The sequence below is a fragment of the Phyllobates terribilis genome, unplaced genomic scaffold (genome assembly GCF_046119375.1).
Source record: "Phyllobates terribilis strain yellow unplaced genomic scaffold, ASM4611937v1 Scaffold_693__1_contigs__length_808095, whole genome shotgun sequence".
Taxonomy (NCBI): domain Eukaryota; kingdom Metazoa; phylum Chordata; class Amphibia; order Anura; family Dendrobatidae; genus Phyllobates; species Phyllobates terribilis.
In genome coordinates, this window is record NW_027363453.1 from 606,899 (window position 1) to 623,183 (window position 16,285).

At 45.1% G+C, this 16,285-nt stretch overlaps 12 non-coding genes across 12 annotated transcripts; all 12 read right to left on the reverse strand.

Annotated features, from left to right (window-relative positions):
• Nucleotides 1–1,017: 1,017 nt before the first annotated feature.
• Nucleotides 1,018–1,208, reverse strand: LOC141236120 (U2 spliceosomal RNA). The gene has a single exon (XR_012301814.1). It is a non-coding gene; the product is annotated as a U2 spliceosomal RNA (small nuclear RNA).
• A 1,115-nt stretch (nt 1,209–2,323) lies between these two features.
• On the reverse strand, nt 2,324–2,514 carry LOC141236121 (U2 spliceosomal RNA). Its single transcript, XR_012301815.1, has one exon. It is a non-coding gene; the product is annotated as a U2 spliceosomal RNA (small nuclear RNA).
• A 1,115-nt stretch (nt 2,515–3,629) lies between these two features.
• On the reverse strand, nt 3,630–3,820 carry LOC141236122 (U2 spliceosomal RNA). Its single transcript, XR_012301816.1, has one exon. It is a non-coding gene; the product is annotated as a U2 spliceosomal RNA (small nuclear RNA).
• Nucleotides 3,821–4,935: 1,115 nt separating this feature from the next.
• LOC141236123 (U2 spliceosomal RNA) lies at nt 4,936–5,126 on the reverse strand. The gene has a single exon (XR_012301817.1). It is a non-coding gene; the product is annotated as a U2 spliceosomal RNA (small nuclear RNA).
• Nucleotides 5,127–6,241: 1,115 nt separating this feature from the next.
• On the reverse strand, nt 6,242–6,432 carry LOC141236124 (U2 spliceosomal RNA). The gene has a single exon (XR_012301818.1). It is a non-coding gene; the product is annotated as a U2 spliceosomal RNA (small nuclear RNA).
• Nucleotides 6,433–7,547: 1,115 nt separating this feature from the next.
• On the reverse strand, nt 7,548–7,738 carry LOC141236125 (U2 spliceosomal RNA). Its single transcript, XR_012301819.1, has one exon. It is a non-coding gene; the product is annotated as a U2 spliceosomal RNA (small nuclear RNA).
• Nucleotides 7,739–8,853: 1,115 nt separating this feature from the next.
• On the reverse strand, nt 8,854–9,044 carry LOC141236127 (U2 spliceosomal RNA). Its single transcript, XR_012301821.1, has one exon. It is a non-coding gene; the product is annotated as a U2 spliceosomal RNA (small nuclear RNA).
• A 1,115-nt stretch (nt 9,045–10,159) lies between these two features.
• On the reverse strand, nt 10,160–10,350 carry LOC141236128 (U2 spliceosomal RNA). Its single transcript, XR_012301822.1, has one exon. It is a non-coding gene; the product is annotated as a U2 spliceosomal RNA (small nuclear RNA).
• Nucleotides 10,351–11,465: 1,115 nt separating this feature from the next.
• LOC141236129 (U2 spliceosomal RNA) lies at nt 11,466–11,656 on the reverse strand. Its single transcript, XR_012301823.1, has one exon. It is a non-coding gene; the product is annotated as a U2 spliceosomal RNA (small nuclear RNA).
• Nucleotides 11,657–12,771: 1,115 nt separating this feature from the next.
• LOC141236130 (U2 spliceosomal RNA) lies at nt 12,772–12,962 on the reverse strand. Its single transcript, XR_012301824.1, has one exon. It is a non-coding gene; the product is annotated as a U2 spliceosomal RNA (small nuclear RNA).
• A 1,112-nt stretch (nt 12,963–14,074) lies between these two features.
• On the reverse strand, nt 14,075–14,265 carry LOC141236131 (U2 spliceosomal RNA). Its single transcript, XR_012301825.1, has one exon. It is a non-coding gene; the product is annotated as a U2 spliceosomal RNA (small nuclear RNA).
• Nucleotides 14,266–15,380: 1,115 nt separating this feature from the next.
• Nucleotides 15,381–15,571, reverse strand: LOC141236132 (U2 spliceosomal RNA). The gene has a single exon (XR_012301826.1). It is a non-coding gene; the product is annotated as a U2 spliceosomal RNA (small nuclear RNA).
• Nucleotides 15,572–16,285: the final 714 nt, after the last annotated feature.

The window sequence follows — 16,285 nt, forward strand, 5'->3', positions numbered from 1 at the left end:
AACCTCTAGATCCCTTACATGCCTGCACTTTTCGGCTTGCTGCTGCTGCAATCCACGCATTTTAGATCTGCATAACTCCACCTCTTTAAACACAGCACCTTCACCCCCTGCTGTTCCCACCCGCCTCAACACCGTTGGAAGGGAGGAGAACCAATTAAGGCGGGGGGTGGGGTGGAACGAGCAGCTGTCTACCCTTAGCAGGAGGGCTCCTGATTACATACCTCTCCTGCTGCTGCTGCTGCTGGCTGTCCAGCAGCAGACTGAAGGTGGCTGCTGCTGTGCACAGGTATATAAAGGCTCAGAGCCTATTATGACACGCGCAGCCAGCGTTGCATTGCCACATTCCATCTACTGCAGGCAGGATACCTGGCTGGCTGAATGTCGCTGAGAAGCTCACAGAGACCGCCATAAGCAACAGTTTAACAGAATGCCACAGACTAATCAACCAAACTTTTTGGGTTGGGTTCTCTTTTATAGTCTGCAGGCATTAAATGAAAGAAGTCAGTGTTCCAGCAGAAGGAGACAACGTTTCAGAAAAGGCATTGTAGCAAACCAAAAAAGAAATTTTAAGCGCAGCAGAGTAACCAGCGCACATACCTGTTAGCTCAGGTGAGTTTAAAAGGCTGCTGTTGATAACAAGGGCATTTGCTAAATAGATGGTGTGTGTGCAACAATATACTGAAAGGTCAATTATATTGTGCAGCTTATCTCACCACCTGTAGTTATTTAGGTGAAAGCTCCAAAATGCTTGCCTAATATGTCTGTTTATCCAAAAGGAAGTAAAAAGGGAGAGCTAGAAAGATAGCATTGCATCACATTACATGGCAATGCAATGCACAGTTGCTGAAGTTGAACCAAAATGAGCTTGTAATCTGGCTTCTGCAACTTTGAACATGAAAAATCCAATGAGGAGAAGAAAAGCAAAGCCAAAGAGTCCATCCCAAAATCCGACAAACAAGCAAAATGAACAAAAAACATTGAATTCAATTCTTTCTGATTTTAGAAACTGCATTAAAGAAGGGGTGCACCGGTCCTGGAGATACTGCAATACCAGGTCAATGCGTGGAGTGGACAGAGCAAGCTCTTTTTCCATCTCCCTGTTCTAAAAATCCATTTAATATATGGTCCCCAGATAGGGGACGTATCAGATATTAAACTGATAAGAACAGATACTACACTTGATCTTAGCCAAAAGGCCGAGAAGCGATAACCAGAATTGGTTTCAAACTACGGAGCCACCCAAGGATCCTGAAAAGTCCATTTGTGGAGATGAGCTCCTGGACTCCCGTTAAGAAGACATGTTGTCAACCTCTAGATCCCTTACATGCCTGCACTTTTCGGCTTGCTGCTGCTGCAATCCACGCGTTTTAGATCTGCATAACTCCACCTCTTTAAACACAGCACCTTCACCCCCTGCTGTTCCCACCCGCCTCAACACCGTTGGAAGGGAGGAGAACCAATTAAGGCGGGGGGTGGGGTGGAACGAGCAGCTGTCTACCCTTAGCAGGAGGGCTCCTGATTACATACCTCTCCTGCTGCTGCTGCTGCTGGCTGTCCAGCAGCAGACTGAAGGTGGCTGCTGCTGTGCACAGGTATATAAAGGCTCAGAGCCTATTATGACACGCGCAGCCAGCGTTCCATTGCCACATTCCATCTACTGCAGGCAGGATACCTGGCTGGCTGAATGTCGCTGAGAAGCTCACAGAGACCGCCATAAGCAACAGTTTAACAGAATGCCACAGACTAATCAACCAAACTTTTTGGGTTGGGTTCTCTTTTATAGTCTGCAGGCATTAAATGAAAGAAGTCAGTGTTCCAGCAGAAGGAGACAACGTTTCAGAAAAGGCATTGTAGCAAACCAAAAAAGAAATTTTAAGCGCAGCAGAGTAACCAGCGCACATACCTGTTAGCTCAGGTGAGTTTAAAAGGCTGCTGTTGATAACAAGGGCATTTGCTAAATAGATGGTGTGTGTGCAACAATATACTGAAAGGTCAATTATATTGTGCAGCTTATCTCACCACCTGTAGTTATTTAGGTGAAAGCTCCAAAATGCTTGCCTAATATGTCTGTTTATCCAAAAGGAAGTAAAAAGGGAGAGCTAGAAAGATAGCATTGCATCACATTACATGGCAATGCAATGCACAGTTGCTGAAGTTGAACCAAAATGAGCTTGTAATCTGGCTTCTGCAACTTTGAACATGAAAAATCCAATGAGGAGAAGAAAAGCAAAGCCAAAGAGTCCATCCCAAAATCCGACAAACAAGCAAAATGAACAAAAAACATTGAATTCAATTCTTTCTGATTTTAGAAACTGCATTAAAGAAGGGGTGCACCGGTCCTGGAGATACTGCAATACCAGGTCAATGCGTGGAGTGGACAGAGCAAGCTCTTTTTCCATCTCCCTGTTCTAAAAATCCATTTAATATATGGTCCCCAGATAGGGGACGTATCAGATATTAAACTGATAAGAACAGATACTACACTTGATCTTAGCCAAAAGGCCGAGAAGCGATAACCAGAATTGGTTTCAAACTACGGAGCCACCCAAGGATCCTGAAAAGTCCATTTGTGGAGATGAGCTCCTGGACTCCCGTTAAGAAGACATGTTGTCAACCTCTAGATCCCTTACATGCCTGCACTTTTCGGCTTGCTGCTGCTGCAATCCACGCGTTTTAGATCTGCATAACTCCACCTCTTTAAACACAGCACCTTCACCCCCTGCTGTTCCCACCCGCCTCAACACCGTTGGAAGGGAGGAGAACCAATTAAGGCGGGGGGTGGGGTGGAACGAGCAGCTGTCTACCCTTAGCAGGAGGGCTCCTGATTACATACCTCTCCTGCTGCTGCTGCTGCTGGCTGTCCAGCAGCAGACTGAAGGTGGCTGCTGCTGTGCACAGGTATATAAAGGCTCAGAGCCTATTATGACACGCGCAGCCAGCGTTCCATTGCCACATTCCATCTACTGCAGGCAGGATACCTGGCTGGCTGAATGTCGCTGAGAAGCTCACAGAGACCGCCATAAGCAACAGTTTAACAGAATGCCACAGACTAATCAACCAAACTTTTTGGGTTGGGTTCTCTTTTATAGTCTGCAGGCATTAAATGAAAGAAGTCAGTGTTCCAGCAGAAGGAGACAACGTTTCAGAAAAGGCATTGTAGCAAACCAAAAAAGAAATTTTAAGCGCAGCAGAGTAACCAGCGCACATACCTGTTAGCTCAGGTGAGTTTAAAAGGCTGCTGTTGATAACAAGGGCATTTGCTAAATAGATGGTGTGTGTGCAACAATATACTGAAAGGTCAATTATATTGTGCAGCTTATCTCACCACCTGTAGTTATTTAGGTGAAAGCTCCAAAATGCTTGCCTAATATGTCTGTTTATCCAAAAGGAAGTAAAAAGGGAGAGCTAGAAAGATAGCATTGCATCACATTACATGGCAATGCAATGCACAGTTGCTGAAGTTGAACCAAAATGAGCTTGTAATCTGGCTTCTGCAACTTTGAACATGAAAAATCCAATGAGGAGAAGAAAAGCAAAGCCAAAGAGTCCATCCCAAAATCCGACAAACAAGCAAAATGAACAAAAAACATTGAATTCAATTCTTTCTGATTTTAGAAACTGCATTAAAGAAGGGGTGCACCGGTCCTGGAGATACTGCAATACCAGGTCAATGCGTGGAGTGGACAGAGCAAGCTCTTTTTCCATCTCCCTGTTCTAAAAATCCATTTAATATATGGTCCCCAGATAGGGGACGTATCAGATATTAAACTGATAAGAACAGATACTACACTTGATCTTAGCCAAAAGGCCGAGAAGCGATAACCAGAATTGGTTTCAAACTACGGAGCCACCCAAGGATCCTGAAAAGTCCATTTGTGGAGATGAGCTCCTGGACTCCCGTTAAGAAGACATGTTGTCAACCTCTAGATCCCTTACATGCCTGCACTTTTCGGCTTGCTGCTGCTGCAATCCACGCGTTTTAGATCTGCATAACTCCACCTCTTTAAACACAGCACCTTCACCCCCTGCTGTTCCCACCCGCCTCAACACCGTTGGAAGGGAGGAGAACCAATTAAGGCGGGGGGTGGGGTGGAACGAGCAGCTGTCTACCCTTAGCAGGAGGGCTCCTGATTACATACCTCTCCTGCTGCTGCTGCTGCTGGCTGTCCAGCAGCAGACTGAAGGTGGCTGCTGCTGTGCACAGGTATATAAAGGCTCAGAGCCTATTATGACACGCGCAGCCAGCGTTCCATTGCCACATTCCATCTACTGCAGGCAGGATACCTGGCTGGCTGAATGTCGCTGAGAAGCTCACAGAGACCGCCATAAGCAACAGTTTAACAGAATGCCACAGACTAATCAACCAAACTTTTTGGGTTGGGTTCTCTTTTATAGTCTGCAGGCATTAAATGAAAGAAGTCAGTGTTCCAGCAGAAGGAGACAACGTTTCAGAAAAGGCATTGTAGCAAACCAAAAAAGAAATTTTAAGCGCAGCAGAGTAACCAGCGCACATACCTGTTAGCTCAGGTGAGTTTAAAAGGCTGCTGTTGATAACAAGGGCATTTGCTAAATAGATGGTGTGTGTGCAACAATATACTGAAAGGTCAATTATATTGTGCAGCTTATCTCACCACCTGTAGTTATTTAGGTGAAAGCTCCAAAATGCTTGCCTAATATGTCTGTTTATCCAAAAGGAAGTAAAAAGGGAGAGCTAGAAAGATAGCATTGCATCACATTACATGGCAATGCAATGCACAGTTGCTGAAGTTGAACCAAAATGAGCTTGTAATCTGGCTTCTGCAACTTTGAACATGAAAAATCCAATGAGGAGAAGAAAAGCAAAGCCAAAGAGTCCATCCCAAAATCCGACAAACAAGCAAAATGAACAAAAAACATTGAATTCAATTCTTTCTGATTTTAGAAACTGCATTAAAGAAGGGGTGCACCGGTCCTGGAGATACTGCAATACCAGGTCAATGCGTGGAGTGGACAGAGCAAGCTCTTTTTCCATCTCCCTGTTCTAAAAATCCATTTAATATATGGTCCCCAGATAGGGGACGTATCAGATATTAAACTGATAAGAACAGATACTACACTTGATCTTAGCCAAAAGGCCGAGAAGCGATAACCAGAATTGGTTTCAAACTACGGAGCCACCCAAGGATCCTGAAAAGTCCATTTGTGGAGATGAGCTCCTGGACTCCCGTTAAGAAGACATGTTGTCAACCTCTAGATCCCTTACATGCCTGCACTTTTCGGCTTGCTGCTGCTGCAATCCACGCGTTTTAGATCTGCATAACTCCACCTCTTTAAACACAGCACCTTCACCCCCTGCTGTTCCCACCCGCCTCAACACCGTTGGAAGGGAGGAGAACCAATTAAGGCGGGGGGTGGGGTGGAACGAGCAGCTGTCTACCCTTAGCAGGAGGGCTCCTGATTACATACCTCTCCTGCTGCTGCTGCTGCTGGCTGTCCAGCAGCAGACTGAAGGTGGCTGCTGCTGTGCACAGGTATATAAAGGCTCAGAGCCTATTATGACACGCGCAGCCAGCGTTCCATTGCCACATTCCATCTACTGCAGGCAGGATACCTGGCTGGCTGAATGTCGCTGAGAAGCTCACAGAGACCGCCATAAGCAACAGTTTAACAGAATGCCACAGACTAATCAACCAAACTTTTTGGGTTGGGTTCTCTTTTATAGTCTGCAGGCATTAAATGAAAGAAGTCAGTGTTCCAGCAGAAGGAGACAACGTTTCAGAAAAGGCATTGTAGCAAACCAAAAAAGAAATTTTAAGCGCAGCAGAGTAACCAGCGCACATACCTGTTAGCTCAGGTGAGTTTAAAAGGCTGCTGTTGATAACAAGGGCATTTGCTAAATAGATGGTGTGTGTGCAACAATATACTGAAAGGTCAATTATATTGTGCAGCTTATCTCACCACCTGTAGTTATTTAGGTGAAAGCTCCAAAATGCTTGCCTAATATGTCTGTTTATCCAAAAGGAAGTAAAAAGGGAGAGCTAGAAAGATAGCATTGCATCACATTACATGGCAATGCAATGCACAGTTGCTGAAGTTGAACCAAAATGAGCTTGTAATCTGGCTTCTGCAACTTTGAACATGAAAAATCCAATGAGGAGAAGAAAAGCAAAGCCAAAGAGTCCATCCCAAAATCCGACAAACAAGCAAAATGAACAAAAAACATTGAATTCAATTCTTTCTGATTTTAGAAACTGCATTAAAGAAGGGGTGCACCGGTCCTGGAGATACTGCAATACCAGGTCAATGCGTGGAGTGGACAGAGCAAGCTCTTTTTCCATCTCCCTGTTCTAAAAATCCATTTAATATATGGTCCCCAGATAGGGGACGTATCAGATATTAAACTGATAAGAACAGATACTACACTTGATCTTAGCCAAAAGGCCGAGAAGCGATAACCAGAATTGGTTTCAAACTACGGAGCCACCCAAGGATCCTGAAAAGTCCATTTGTGGAGATGAGCTCCTGGACTCCCGTTAAGAAGACATGTTGTCAACCTCTAGATCCCTTACATGCCTGCACTTTTCGGCTTGCTGCTGCTGCAATCCACGCGTTTTAGATCTGCATAACTCCACCTCTTTAAACACAGCACCTTCACCCCCTGCTGTTCCCACCCGCCTCAACACCGTTGGAAGGGAGGAGAACCAATTAAGGCGGGGGGTGGGGTGGAACGAGCAGCTGTCTACCCTTAGCAGGAGGGCTCCTGATTACATACCTCTCCTGCTGCTGCTGCTGCTGGCTGTCCAGCAGCAGACTGAAGGTGGCTGCTGCTGTGCACAGGTATATAAAGGCTCAGAGCCTATTATGACACGCGCAGCCAGCGTTCCATTGCCACATTCCATCTACTGCAGGCAGGATACCTGGCTGGCTGAATGTCGCTGAGAAGCTCACAGAGACCGCCATAAGCAACAGTTTAACAGAATGCCACAGACTAATCAACCAAACTTTTTGGGTTGGGTTCTCTTTTATAGTCTGCAGGCATTAAATGAAAGAAGTCAGTGTTCCAGCAGAAGGAGACAACGTTTCAGAAAAGGCATTGTAGCAAACCAAAAAAGAAATTTTAAGCGCAGCAGAGTAACCAGCGCACATACCTGTTAGCTCAGGTGAGTTTAAAAGGCTGCTGTTGATAACAAGGGCATTTGCTAAATAGATGGTGTGTGTGCAACAATATACTGAAAGGTCAATTATATTGTGCAGCTTATCTCACCACCTGTAGTTATTTAGGTGAAAGCTCCAAAATGCTTGCCTAATCTGTCTGTTTATCCAAAAGGAAGTAAAAAGGGAGAGCTAGAAAGATAGCATTGCATCACATTACATGGCAATGCAATGCACAGTTGCTGAAGTTGAACCAAAATGAGCTTGTAATCTGGCTTCTGCAACTTTGAACATGAAAAATCCAATGAGGAGAAGAAAAGCAAAGCCAAAGAGTCCATCCCAAAATCCGACAAACAAGCAAAATGAACAAAAAACATTGAATTCAATTCTTTCTGATTTTAGAAACTGCATTAAAGAAGGGGTGCACCGGTCCTGGAGATACTGCAATACCAGGTCAATGCGTGGAGTGGACAGAGCAAGCTCTTTTTCCATCTCCCTGTTCTAAAAATCCATTTAATATATGGTCCCCAGATAGGGGACGTATCAGATATTAAACTGATAAGAACAGATACTACACTTGATCTTAGCCAAAAGGCCGAGAAGCGATAACCAGAATTGGTTTCAAACTACGGAGCCACCCAAGGATCCTGAAAAGTCCATTTGTGGAGATGAGCTCCTGGACTCCCGTTAAGAAGACATGTTGTCAACCTCTAGATCCCTTACATGCCTGCACTTTTCGGCTTGCTGCTGCTGCAATCCACGCGTTTTAGATCTGCATAACTCCACCTCTTTAAACACAGCACCTTCACCCCCTGCTGTTCCCACCCGCCTCAACACCGTTGGAAGGGAGGAGAACCAATTAAGGCGGGGGGTGGGGTGGAACGAGCAGCTGTCTACCCTTAGCAGGAGGGCTCCTGATTACATACCTCTCCTGCTGCTGCTGCTGCTGGCTGTCCAGCAGCAGACTGAAGGTGGCTGCTGCTGTGCACAGGTATATAAAGGCTCAGAGCCTATTATGACACGCGCAGCCAGCGTTCCATTGCCACATTCCATCTACTGCAGGCAGGATACCTGGCTGGCTGAATGTCGCTGAGAAGCTCACAGAGACCGCCATAAGCAACAGTTTAACAGAATGCCACAGACTAATCAACCAAACTTTTTGGGTTGGGTTCTCTTTTATAGTCTGCAGGCATTAAATGAAAGAAGTCAGTGTTCCAGCAGAAGGAGACAACGTTTCAGAAAAGGCATTGTAGCAAACCAAAAAAGAAATTTTAAGCGCAGCAGAGTAACCAGCGCACATACCTGTTAGCTCAGGTGAGTTTAAAAGGCTGCTGTTGATAACAAGGGCATTTGCTAAATAGATGGTGTGTGTGCAACAATATACTGAAAGGTCAATTATATTGTGCAGCTTATCTCACCACCTGTAGTTATTTAGGTGAAAGCTCCAAAATGCTTGCCTAATATGTCTGTTTATCCAAAAGGAAGTAAAAAGGGAGAGCTAGAAAGATAGCATTGCATCACATTACATGGCAATGCAATGCACAGTTGCTGAAGTTGAACCAAAATTAGCTTGTAATCTGGCTTCTGCAACTTTGAACATGAAAAATCCAATGAGGAGAAGAAAAGCAAAGCCAAAGAGTCCATCCCAAAATCCGACAAACAAGCAAAATGAACAAAAAACATTGAATTCAATTCTTTCTGATTTTAGAAACTGCATTAAAGAAGGGGTGCACCGGTCCTGGAGATACTGCAATACCAGGTCAATGCGTGGAGTGGACAGAGCAAGCTCTTTTTCCATCTCCCTGTTCTAAAAATCCATTTAATATATGGTCCCCAGATAGGGGACGTATCAGATATTAAACTGATAAGAACAGATACTACACTTGATCTTAGCCAAAAGGCCGAGAAGCGATAACCAGAATTGGTTTCAAACTACGGAGCCACCCAAGGATCCTGAAAAGTCCATTTGTGGAGATGAGCTCCTGGACTCCCGTTAAGAAGACATGTTGTCAACCTCTAGATCCCTTACATGCCTGCACTTTTCGGCTTGCTGCTGCTGCAATCCACGCGTTTTAGATCTGCATAACTCCACCTCTTTAAACACAGCACCTTCACCCCCTGCTGTTCCCACCCGCCTCAACACCGTTGGAAGGGAGGAGAACCAATTAAGGCGGGGGGTGGGGTGGAACGAGCAGCTGTCTACCCTTAGCAGGAGGGCTCCTGATTACATACCTCTCCTGCTGCTGCTGCTGCTGGCTGTCCAGCAGCAGACTGAAGGTGGCTGCTGCTGTGCACAGGTATATAAAGGCTCAGAGCCTATTATGACACGCGCAGCCAGCGTTCCATTGACACATTCCATCTACTGCAGGCAGGATACCTGGCTGGCTGAATGTCGCTGAGAAGCTCACAGAGACCGCCATAAGCAACAGTTTAACAGAATGCCACAGACTAATCAACCAAACTTTTTGGGTTGGGTTCTCTTTTATAGTCTGCAGGCATTAAATGAAAGAAGTCAGTGTTCCAGCAGAAGGAGACAACGTTTCAGAAAAGGCATTGTAGCAAACCAAAAAAGAAATTTTAAGCGCAGCAGAGTAACCAGCGCACATACCTGTTAGCTCAGGTGAGTTTAAAAGGCTGCTGTTGATAACAAGGGCATTTGCTAAATAGATGGTGTGTGTGCAACAATATACTGAAAGGTCAATTATATTGTGCAGCTTATCTCACCACCTGTAGTTATTTAGGTGAAAGCTCCAAAATGCTTGCCTAATATGTCTGTTTATCCAAAAGGAAGTAAAAAGGGAGAGCTAGAAAGATAGCATTGCATCACATTACATGGCAATGCAATGCACAGTTGCTGAAGTTGAACCAAAATGAGCTTGTAATCTGGCTTCTGCAACTTTGAACATGAAAAATCCAATGAGGAGAAGAAAAGCAAAGCCAAAGAGTCCATCCCAAAATCCGACAAACAAGCAAAATGAACAAAAAACATTGAATTCAATTCTTTCTGATTTTAGAAACTGCATTAAAGAAGGGGTGCACCGGTCCTGGAGATACTGCAATACCAGGTCAATGCGTGGAGTGGACAGAGCAAGCTCTTTTTCCATCTCCCTGTTCTAAAAATCCATTTAATATATGGTCCCCAGATAGGGGACGTATCAGATATTAAACTGATAAGAACAGATACTACACTTGATCTTAGCCAAAAGGCCGAGAAGCGATAACCAGAATTGGTTTCAAACTACGGAGCCACCCAAGGATCCTGAAAAGTCCATTTGTGGAGATGAGCTCCTGGACTCCCGTTAAGAAGACATGTTGTCAACCTCTAGATCCCTTACATGCCTGCACTTTTCGGCTTGCTGCTGCTGCAATCCACGCGTTTTAGATCTGCATAACTCCACCTCTTTAAGCACAGCACCTTCACCCCCTGCTGTTCCCACCCGCCTCAACACCGTTGGAAGGGAGGAGAACCAATTAAGGCGGGGGGTGGGGTGGAACGAGCAGCTGTCTACCCTTAGCAGGAGGGCTCCTGATTACATACCTCTCCTGCTGCTGCTGCTGCTGGCTGTCCAGCAGCAGACTGAAGGTGGCTGCTGCTGTGCACAGGTATATAAAGGCTCAGAGCCTATTATGACACGCGCAGCCAGCGTTCCATTGCCACATTCCATCTACTGCAGGCAGGATACCTGGCTGGCTGAATGTCGCTGAGAAGCTCACAGAGACCGCCATAAGCAACAGTTTAACAGAATGCCACAGACTAATCAACCAAACTTTTTGGGTTGGGTTCTCTTTTATAGTCTGCAGGCATTAAATGAAAGAAGTCAGTGTTCCAGCAGAAGGAGACAACGTTTCAGAAAAGGCATTGTAGCAAACCAAAAAAGAAATTTTAAGCGCAGCAGAGTAACCAGCGCACATACCTGTTAGCTCAGGTGAGTTTAAAAGGCTGCTGTTGATAACAAGGGCATTTGCTAAATAGATGGTGTGTGTGCAACAATATACTGAAAGGTCAATTATATTGTGCAGCTTATCTCACCACCTGTAGTTATTTAGGTGAAAGCTCCAAAATGCTTGCCTAATATGTCTGTTTATCCAAAAGGAAGTAAAAAGGGAGAGCTAGAAAGATAGCATTGCATCACATTACATGGCAATGCAATGCACAGTTGCTGAAGTTGAACCAAAATGAGCTTGTAATCTGGCTTCTGCAACTTTGAACATGAAAAATCCAATGAGGAGAAGAAAAGCAAAGCCAAAGAGTCCATCCCAAAATCCGACAAACAAGCAAAATGAACAAAAAACATTGAATTCAATTCTTTCTGATTTTAGAAACTGCATTAAAGAAGGGGTGCACCGGTCCTGGAGATACTGCAATACCAGGTCAATGCGTGGAGTGGACAGAGCAAGCTCTTTTTCCATCTCCCTGTTCTAAAAATCCATTTAATATATGGTCCCCAGATAGGGGACGTATCAGATATTAAACTGATAAGAACAGATACTACACTTGATCTTAGCCAAAAGGCCGAGAAGCGATAACCAGAATTGGTTTCAAACTACGGAGCCACCCAAGGATCCTGAAAAGTCCATTTGTGGAGATGAGCTCCTGGACTCCCGTTAAGAAGACATGTTGTCAACCTCTAGATCCCTTACATGCCTGCACTTTTCGGCTTGCTGCTGCTGCAATCCACGCGTTTTAGATCTGCATAACCCCACCTCTTTAAACACAGCACCTTCACCCCCTGCTGTTCCCACCCGCCTCAACACCGTTGGAAGGGAGGAGAACCAATTAAGGCGGGGGGTGGGGTGGAACGAGCAGCTGTCTACCCTTAGCAGGAGGGCTCCTGATTACATACCTCTCCTGCTGCTGCTGCTGCTGGCTGTCCAGCAGCAGACTGAAGGTGGCTGCTGCTGTGCACAGGTATATAAAGGCTCAGAGCCTATTATGACACGCGCAGCCAGCGTTCCATTGCCACATTCCATCTACTGCAGGCAGGATACCTGGCTGGCTGAATGTCGCTGAGAAGCTCACAGAGACCGCCATAAGCAACAGTTTAACAGAATGCCACAGACTAATCAACCAAACTTTTTGGGTTGGGTTCTCTTTTATAGTCTGCAGGCATTAAATGAAAGAAGTCAGCGTTCCAGCAGAAGGAGACAACGTTTCAGAAAAGGCATTGTAGCAAACCAAAAAAGAAATTTTAAGCGCAGCAGAGTAACCAGCGCACATACCTGTTAGCTCAGGTGAGTTTAAAAGGCTGCTGTTGATAACAAGGGCATTTGCTAAATAGATGGTGTGTGTGCAACAATATACTGAAAGGTCAATTATATTGTGCAGCTTATCTCACCACCTGTAGTTATTTAGGTGAAAGCTCCAAAATGCTTGCCTAATATGTCTGTTTATCCAAAAGGAAGTAAAAAGGGAGAGCTAGAAAGATAGCATTGCATCACATTACATGGCAATGCAATGCACAGTTGCTGAAGTTGAACCAAAATGAGCTTGTAATCTGGCTTCTGCAACTTTGAACATGAAAAATCCAATGAGGAGAAGAAAAGCAAAGCCAAAGAGTCCATCCCAAAATCCGACAAACAAGCAAAATGAACAAAAAACATTGAATTCAATTCTTTCTGATTTTAGAAACTGCATTAAAGAAGGGGTGCACCGGTCCTGGAGATACTGCAATACCAGGTCAATGCGTGGAGTGGACAGAGCAAGCTCTTTTTCCATCTCCCTGTTCTAAAAATCCATTTAATATATGGTCCCCAGATAGGGGACGTATCAGATATTAAACTGATAAGAACAGATACTACACTTGATCTTAGCCAAAAGGCCGAGAAGCGATAACCAGAATTGGTTTCAAACTACGGAGCCACCCAAGGATCCTGAAAAGTCCATTTGTGGAGATGAGCTCCTGGACTCCCGTTAAGAAGACATGTTGTCAACCTCTAGATCCCTTACATGCCTGCACTTTTCGGCTTGCTGCTGCTGCAATCCACGCGTTTTAGATCTGCATAACTCCACCTCTTTAAACACAGCACCTTCACCCCCTGCTGTTCCCACCCGCCTCAACACCGTTGGAAGGGAGGAGAACCAATTAAGGCGGGGGGTGGGGTGGAACGAGCAGCTGTCTACCCTTAGCAGGAGGGCTCCTGATTACATACCTCTCCTGCTGCTGCTGCTGCTGGCTGTCCAGCAGCAGACTGAAGGTGGCTGCTGCTGTGCACAGGTATATAAAGGCTCAGAGCCTATTATGACACGCGCAGCCAGCGTTCCATTGCCACATTCCATCTACTGCAGGCAGGATACCTGGCTGGCTGAATGTCGCTGAGAAGCTCACAGAGACCGCCATAAGCAACAGTTTAACAGAATGCCACAGACTAATCAACCAAACTTTTTGGGTTGGGTTCTCTTTTATAGTCTGCAGGCATTAAATGAAAGAAGTCAGTGTTCCAGCAGGAGACAACGTTTCAGAAAAGGCATTGTAGCAAACCAAAAAAGAAATTTTAAGCGCAGCAGAGTAACCAGCGCACATACCTGTTAGCTCAGGTGAGTTTAAAAGGCTGCTGTTGATAACAAGGGCATTTGCTAAATAGATGGTGTGTGTGCAACAATATACTGAAAGGTCAATTATATTGTGCAGCTTATCTCACCACCTGTAGTTATTTAGGTGAAAGCTCCAAAATGCTTGCCTAATATGTCTGTTTATCCAAAAGGAAGTAAAAAGGGAGAGCTAGAAAGATAGCATTGCATCACATTACATGGCAATGCAATGCACAGTTGCTGAAGTTGAACCAAAATGAGCTTGTAATCTGGCTTCTGCAACTTTGAACATGAAAAATCCAATGAGGAGAAGAAAAGCAAAGCCAAAGAGTCCATCCCAAAATCCGACAAACAAGCAAAATGAACAAAAAACATTGAATTCAATTCTTTCTGATTTTAGAAACTGCATTAAAGAAGGGGTGCACCGGTCCTGGAGATACTGCAATACCAGGTCAATGCGTGGAGTGGACAGAGCAAGCTCTTTTTCCATCTCCCTGTTCTAAAAATCCATTTAATATATGGTCCCCAGATAGGGGACGTATCAGATATTAAACTGATAAGAACAGATACTACACTTGATCTTAGCCAAAAGGCCGAGAAGCGATAACCAGAATTGGTTTCAAACTACGGAGCCACCCAAGGATCCTGAAAAGTCCATTTGTGGAGATGAGCTCCTGGACTCCCGTTAAGAAGACATGTTGTCAACCTCTAGATCCCTTACATGCCTGCACTTTTCGGCTTGCTGCTGCTGCAATCCACGCGTTTTAGATCTGCATAACTCCACCTCTTTAAACACAGCACCTTCACCCCCTGCTGTTCCCACCCGCCTCAACACCGTTGGAAGGGAGGAGAACCAATTAAGGCGGGGGGTGGGGTGGAACGAGCAGCTGTCTACCCTTAGCAGGAGGGCTCCTGATTACATACCTCTCCTGCTGCTGCTGCTGCTGGCTGTCCAGCAGCAGACTGAAGGTGGCTGCTGCTGTGCACAGGTATATAAAGGCTCAGAGCCTATTATGACACGCGCAGCCAGCGTTCCATTGCCACATTCCATCTACTGCAGGCAGGATACCTGGCTGGCTGAATGTCGCTGAGAAGCTCACAGAGACCGCCATAAGCAACAGTTTAACAGAATGCCACAGACTAATCAACCAAACTTTTTGGGTTGGGTTCTCTTTTATAGTCTGCAGGCATTAAATGAAAGAAGTCAGTGTTCCAGCAGAAGGAGACAACGTTTCAGAAAAGGCATTGTAGCAAACCAAAAAAGAAATTTTAAGTGCAGCAGAGTAACCAGCGCACATACCTGTTAGCTCAGGTGAGTTTAAAAGGCTGCTGTTGATAACAAGGGCATTTGCTAAATAGATGGTGTGTGTGCAACAATATACTGAAAGGTCAATTATATTGTGCAGCTTATCTCACCACCTGTAGTTATTTAGGTGAAAGCTCCAAAATGCTTGCCTAATATGTCTGTTTATCCAAAAGGAAGTAAAAAGGGAGAGCTAGAAAGATAGCATTGCATCACATTACATGGCAATGCAATGCACAGTTGCTGAAGTTGAACCAAAATGAGCTTGTAATCTGGCTTCTGCAACTTTGAACATGAAAAATCCAATGAGGAGAAGAAAAGCAAAGCCAAAGAGTCCATCCCAAAATCCGACAAACAAGCAAAATGAACAAAAAACATTGAATTCAATTCTTTCTGATTTTAGAAACTGCATTAAAGAAGGGGTGCACCGGTCCTGGAGATACTGCAATACCAGGTCAATGCGTGGAGTGGACAGAGCAAGCTCTTTTTCCATCTCCCTGTTCTAAAAATCCATTTAATATATGGTCCCCAGATAGGGGACGTATCAGATATTAAACTGATAAGAACAGATACTACACTTGATCTTAGCCAAAAGGCCGAGAAGCGATAACCAGAATTGGTTTCAAACTACGGAGCCACCCAAGGATCCTGAAAAGTCCATTTGTGGAGATGAGCTCCTGGACTCCCGTTAAGAAGACATGTTGTCAACCTCTAGATCCCTTACATGCCTGCACTTTTCGGCTTGCTGCTGCTGCAATCCACGCGTTTTAGATCTGCATAACTCCACCTCTTTAAACACAGCACCTTCACCCCCTGCTGTTCCCACCCGCCTCAACACCGTTGGAAGGGAGGAGAACCAATTAAGGCGGGGGGTGGGGTGGAACGAGCAGCTGTCTACCCTTAGCAGGAGGGCTCCTGATTACATACCTCTCCTGCTGCTGCTGGCTGTCCAGCAGCAGACTGAAGGTGGCTGCTGCTGTGCACAGGTATATAAAGGCTCAGAGCCTATTATGACACGCGCAGCCAGCGTTCCATTGCCACATTCCATCTACTGCAGGCAGGATACCTGGCTGGCTGAATGTCGCTGAGAAGCTCACAGAGACCGCCATAAGCAACAGTTTAACAGAATGCCACAGACTAATCAACCAAACTTTTTGGGTTGGGTTCTCTTTTATAGTCTGCAGGCATTAAATGAAAGAAGTCAGTGTTCCAGCAGAAGGAGACAACGTTTCAGAAAAGGCATTGTAGCAAACCAAAAAAGAAATTTTAAGCGCAGCAGAGTAACCAGCGCACATACCTGTTAGCTCAGGTGAGTTTAAAAG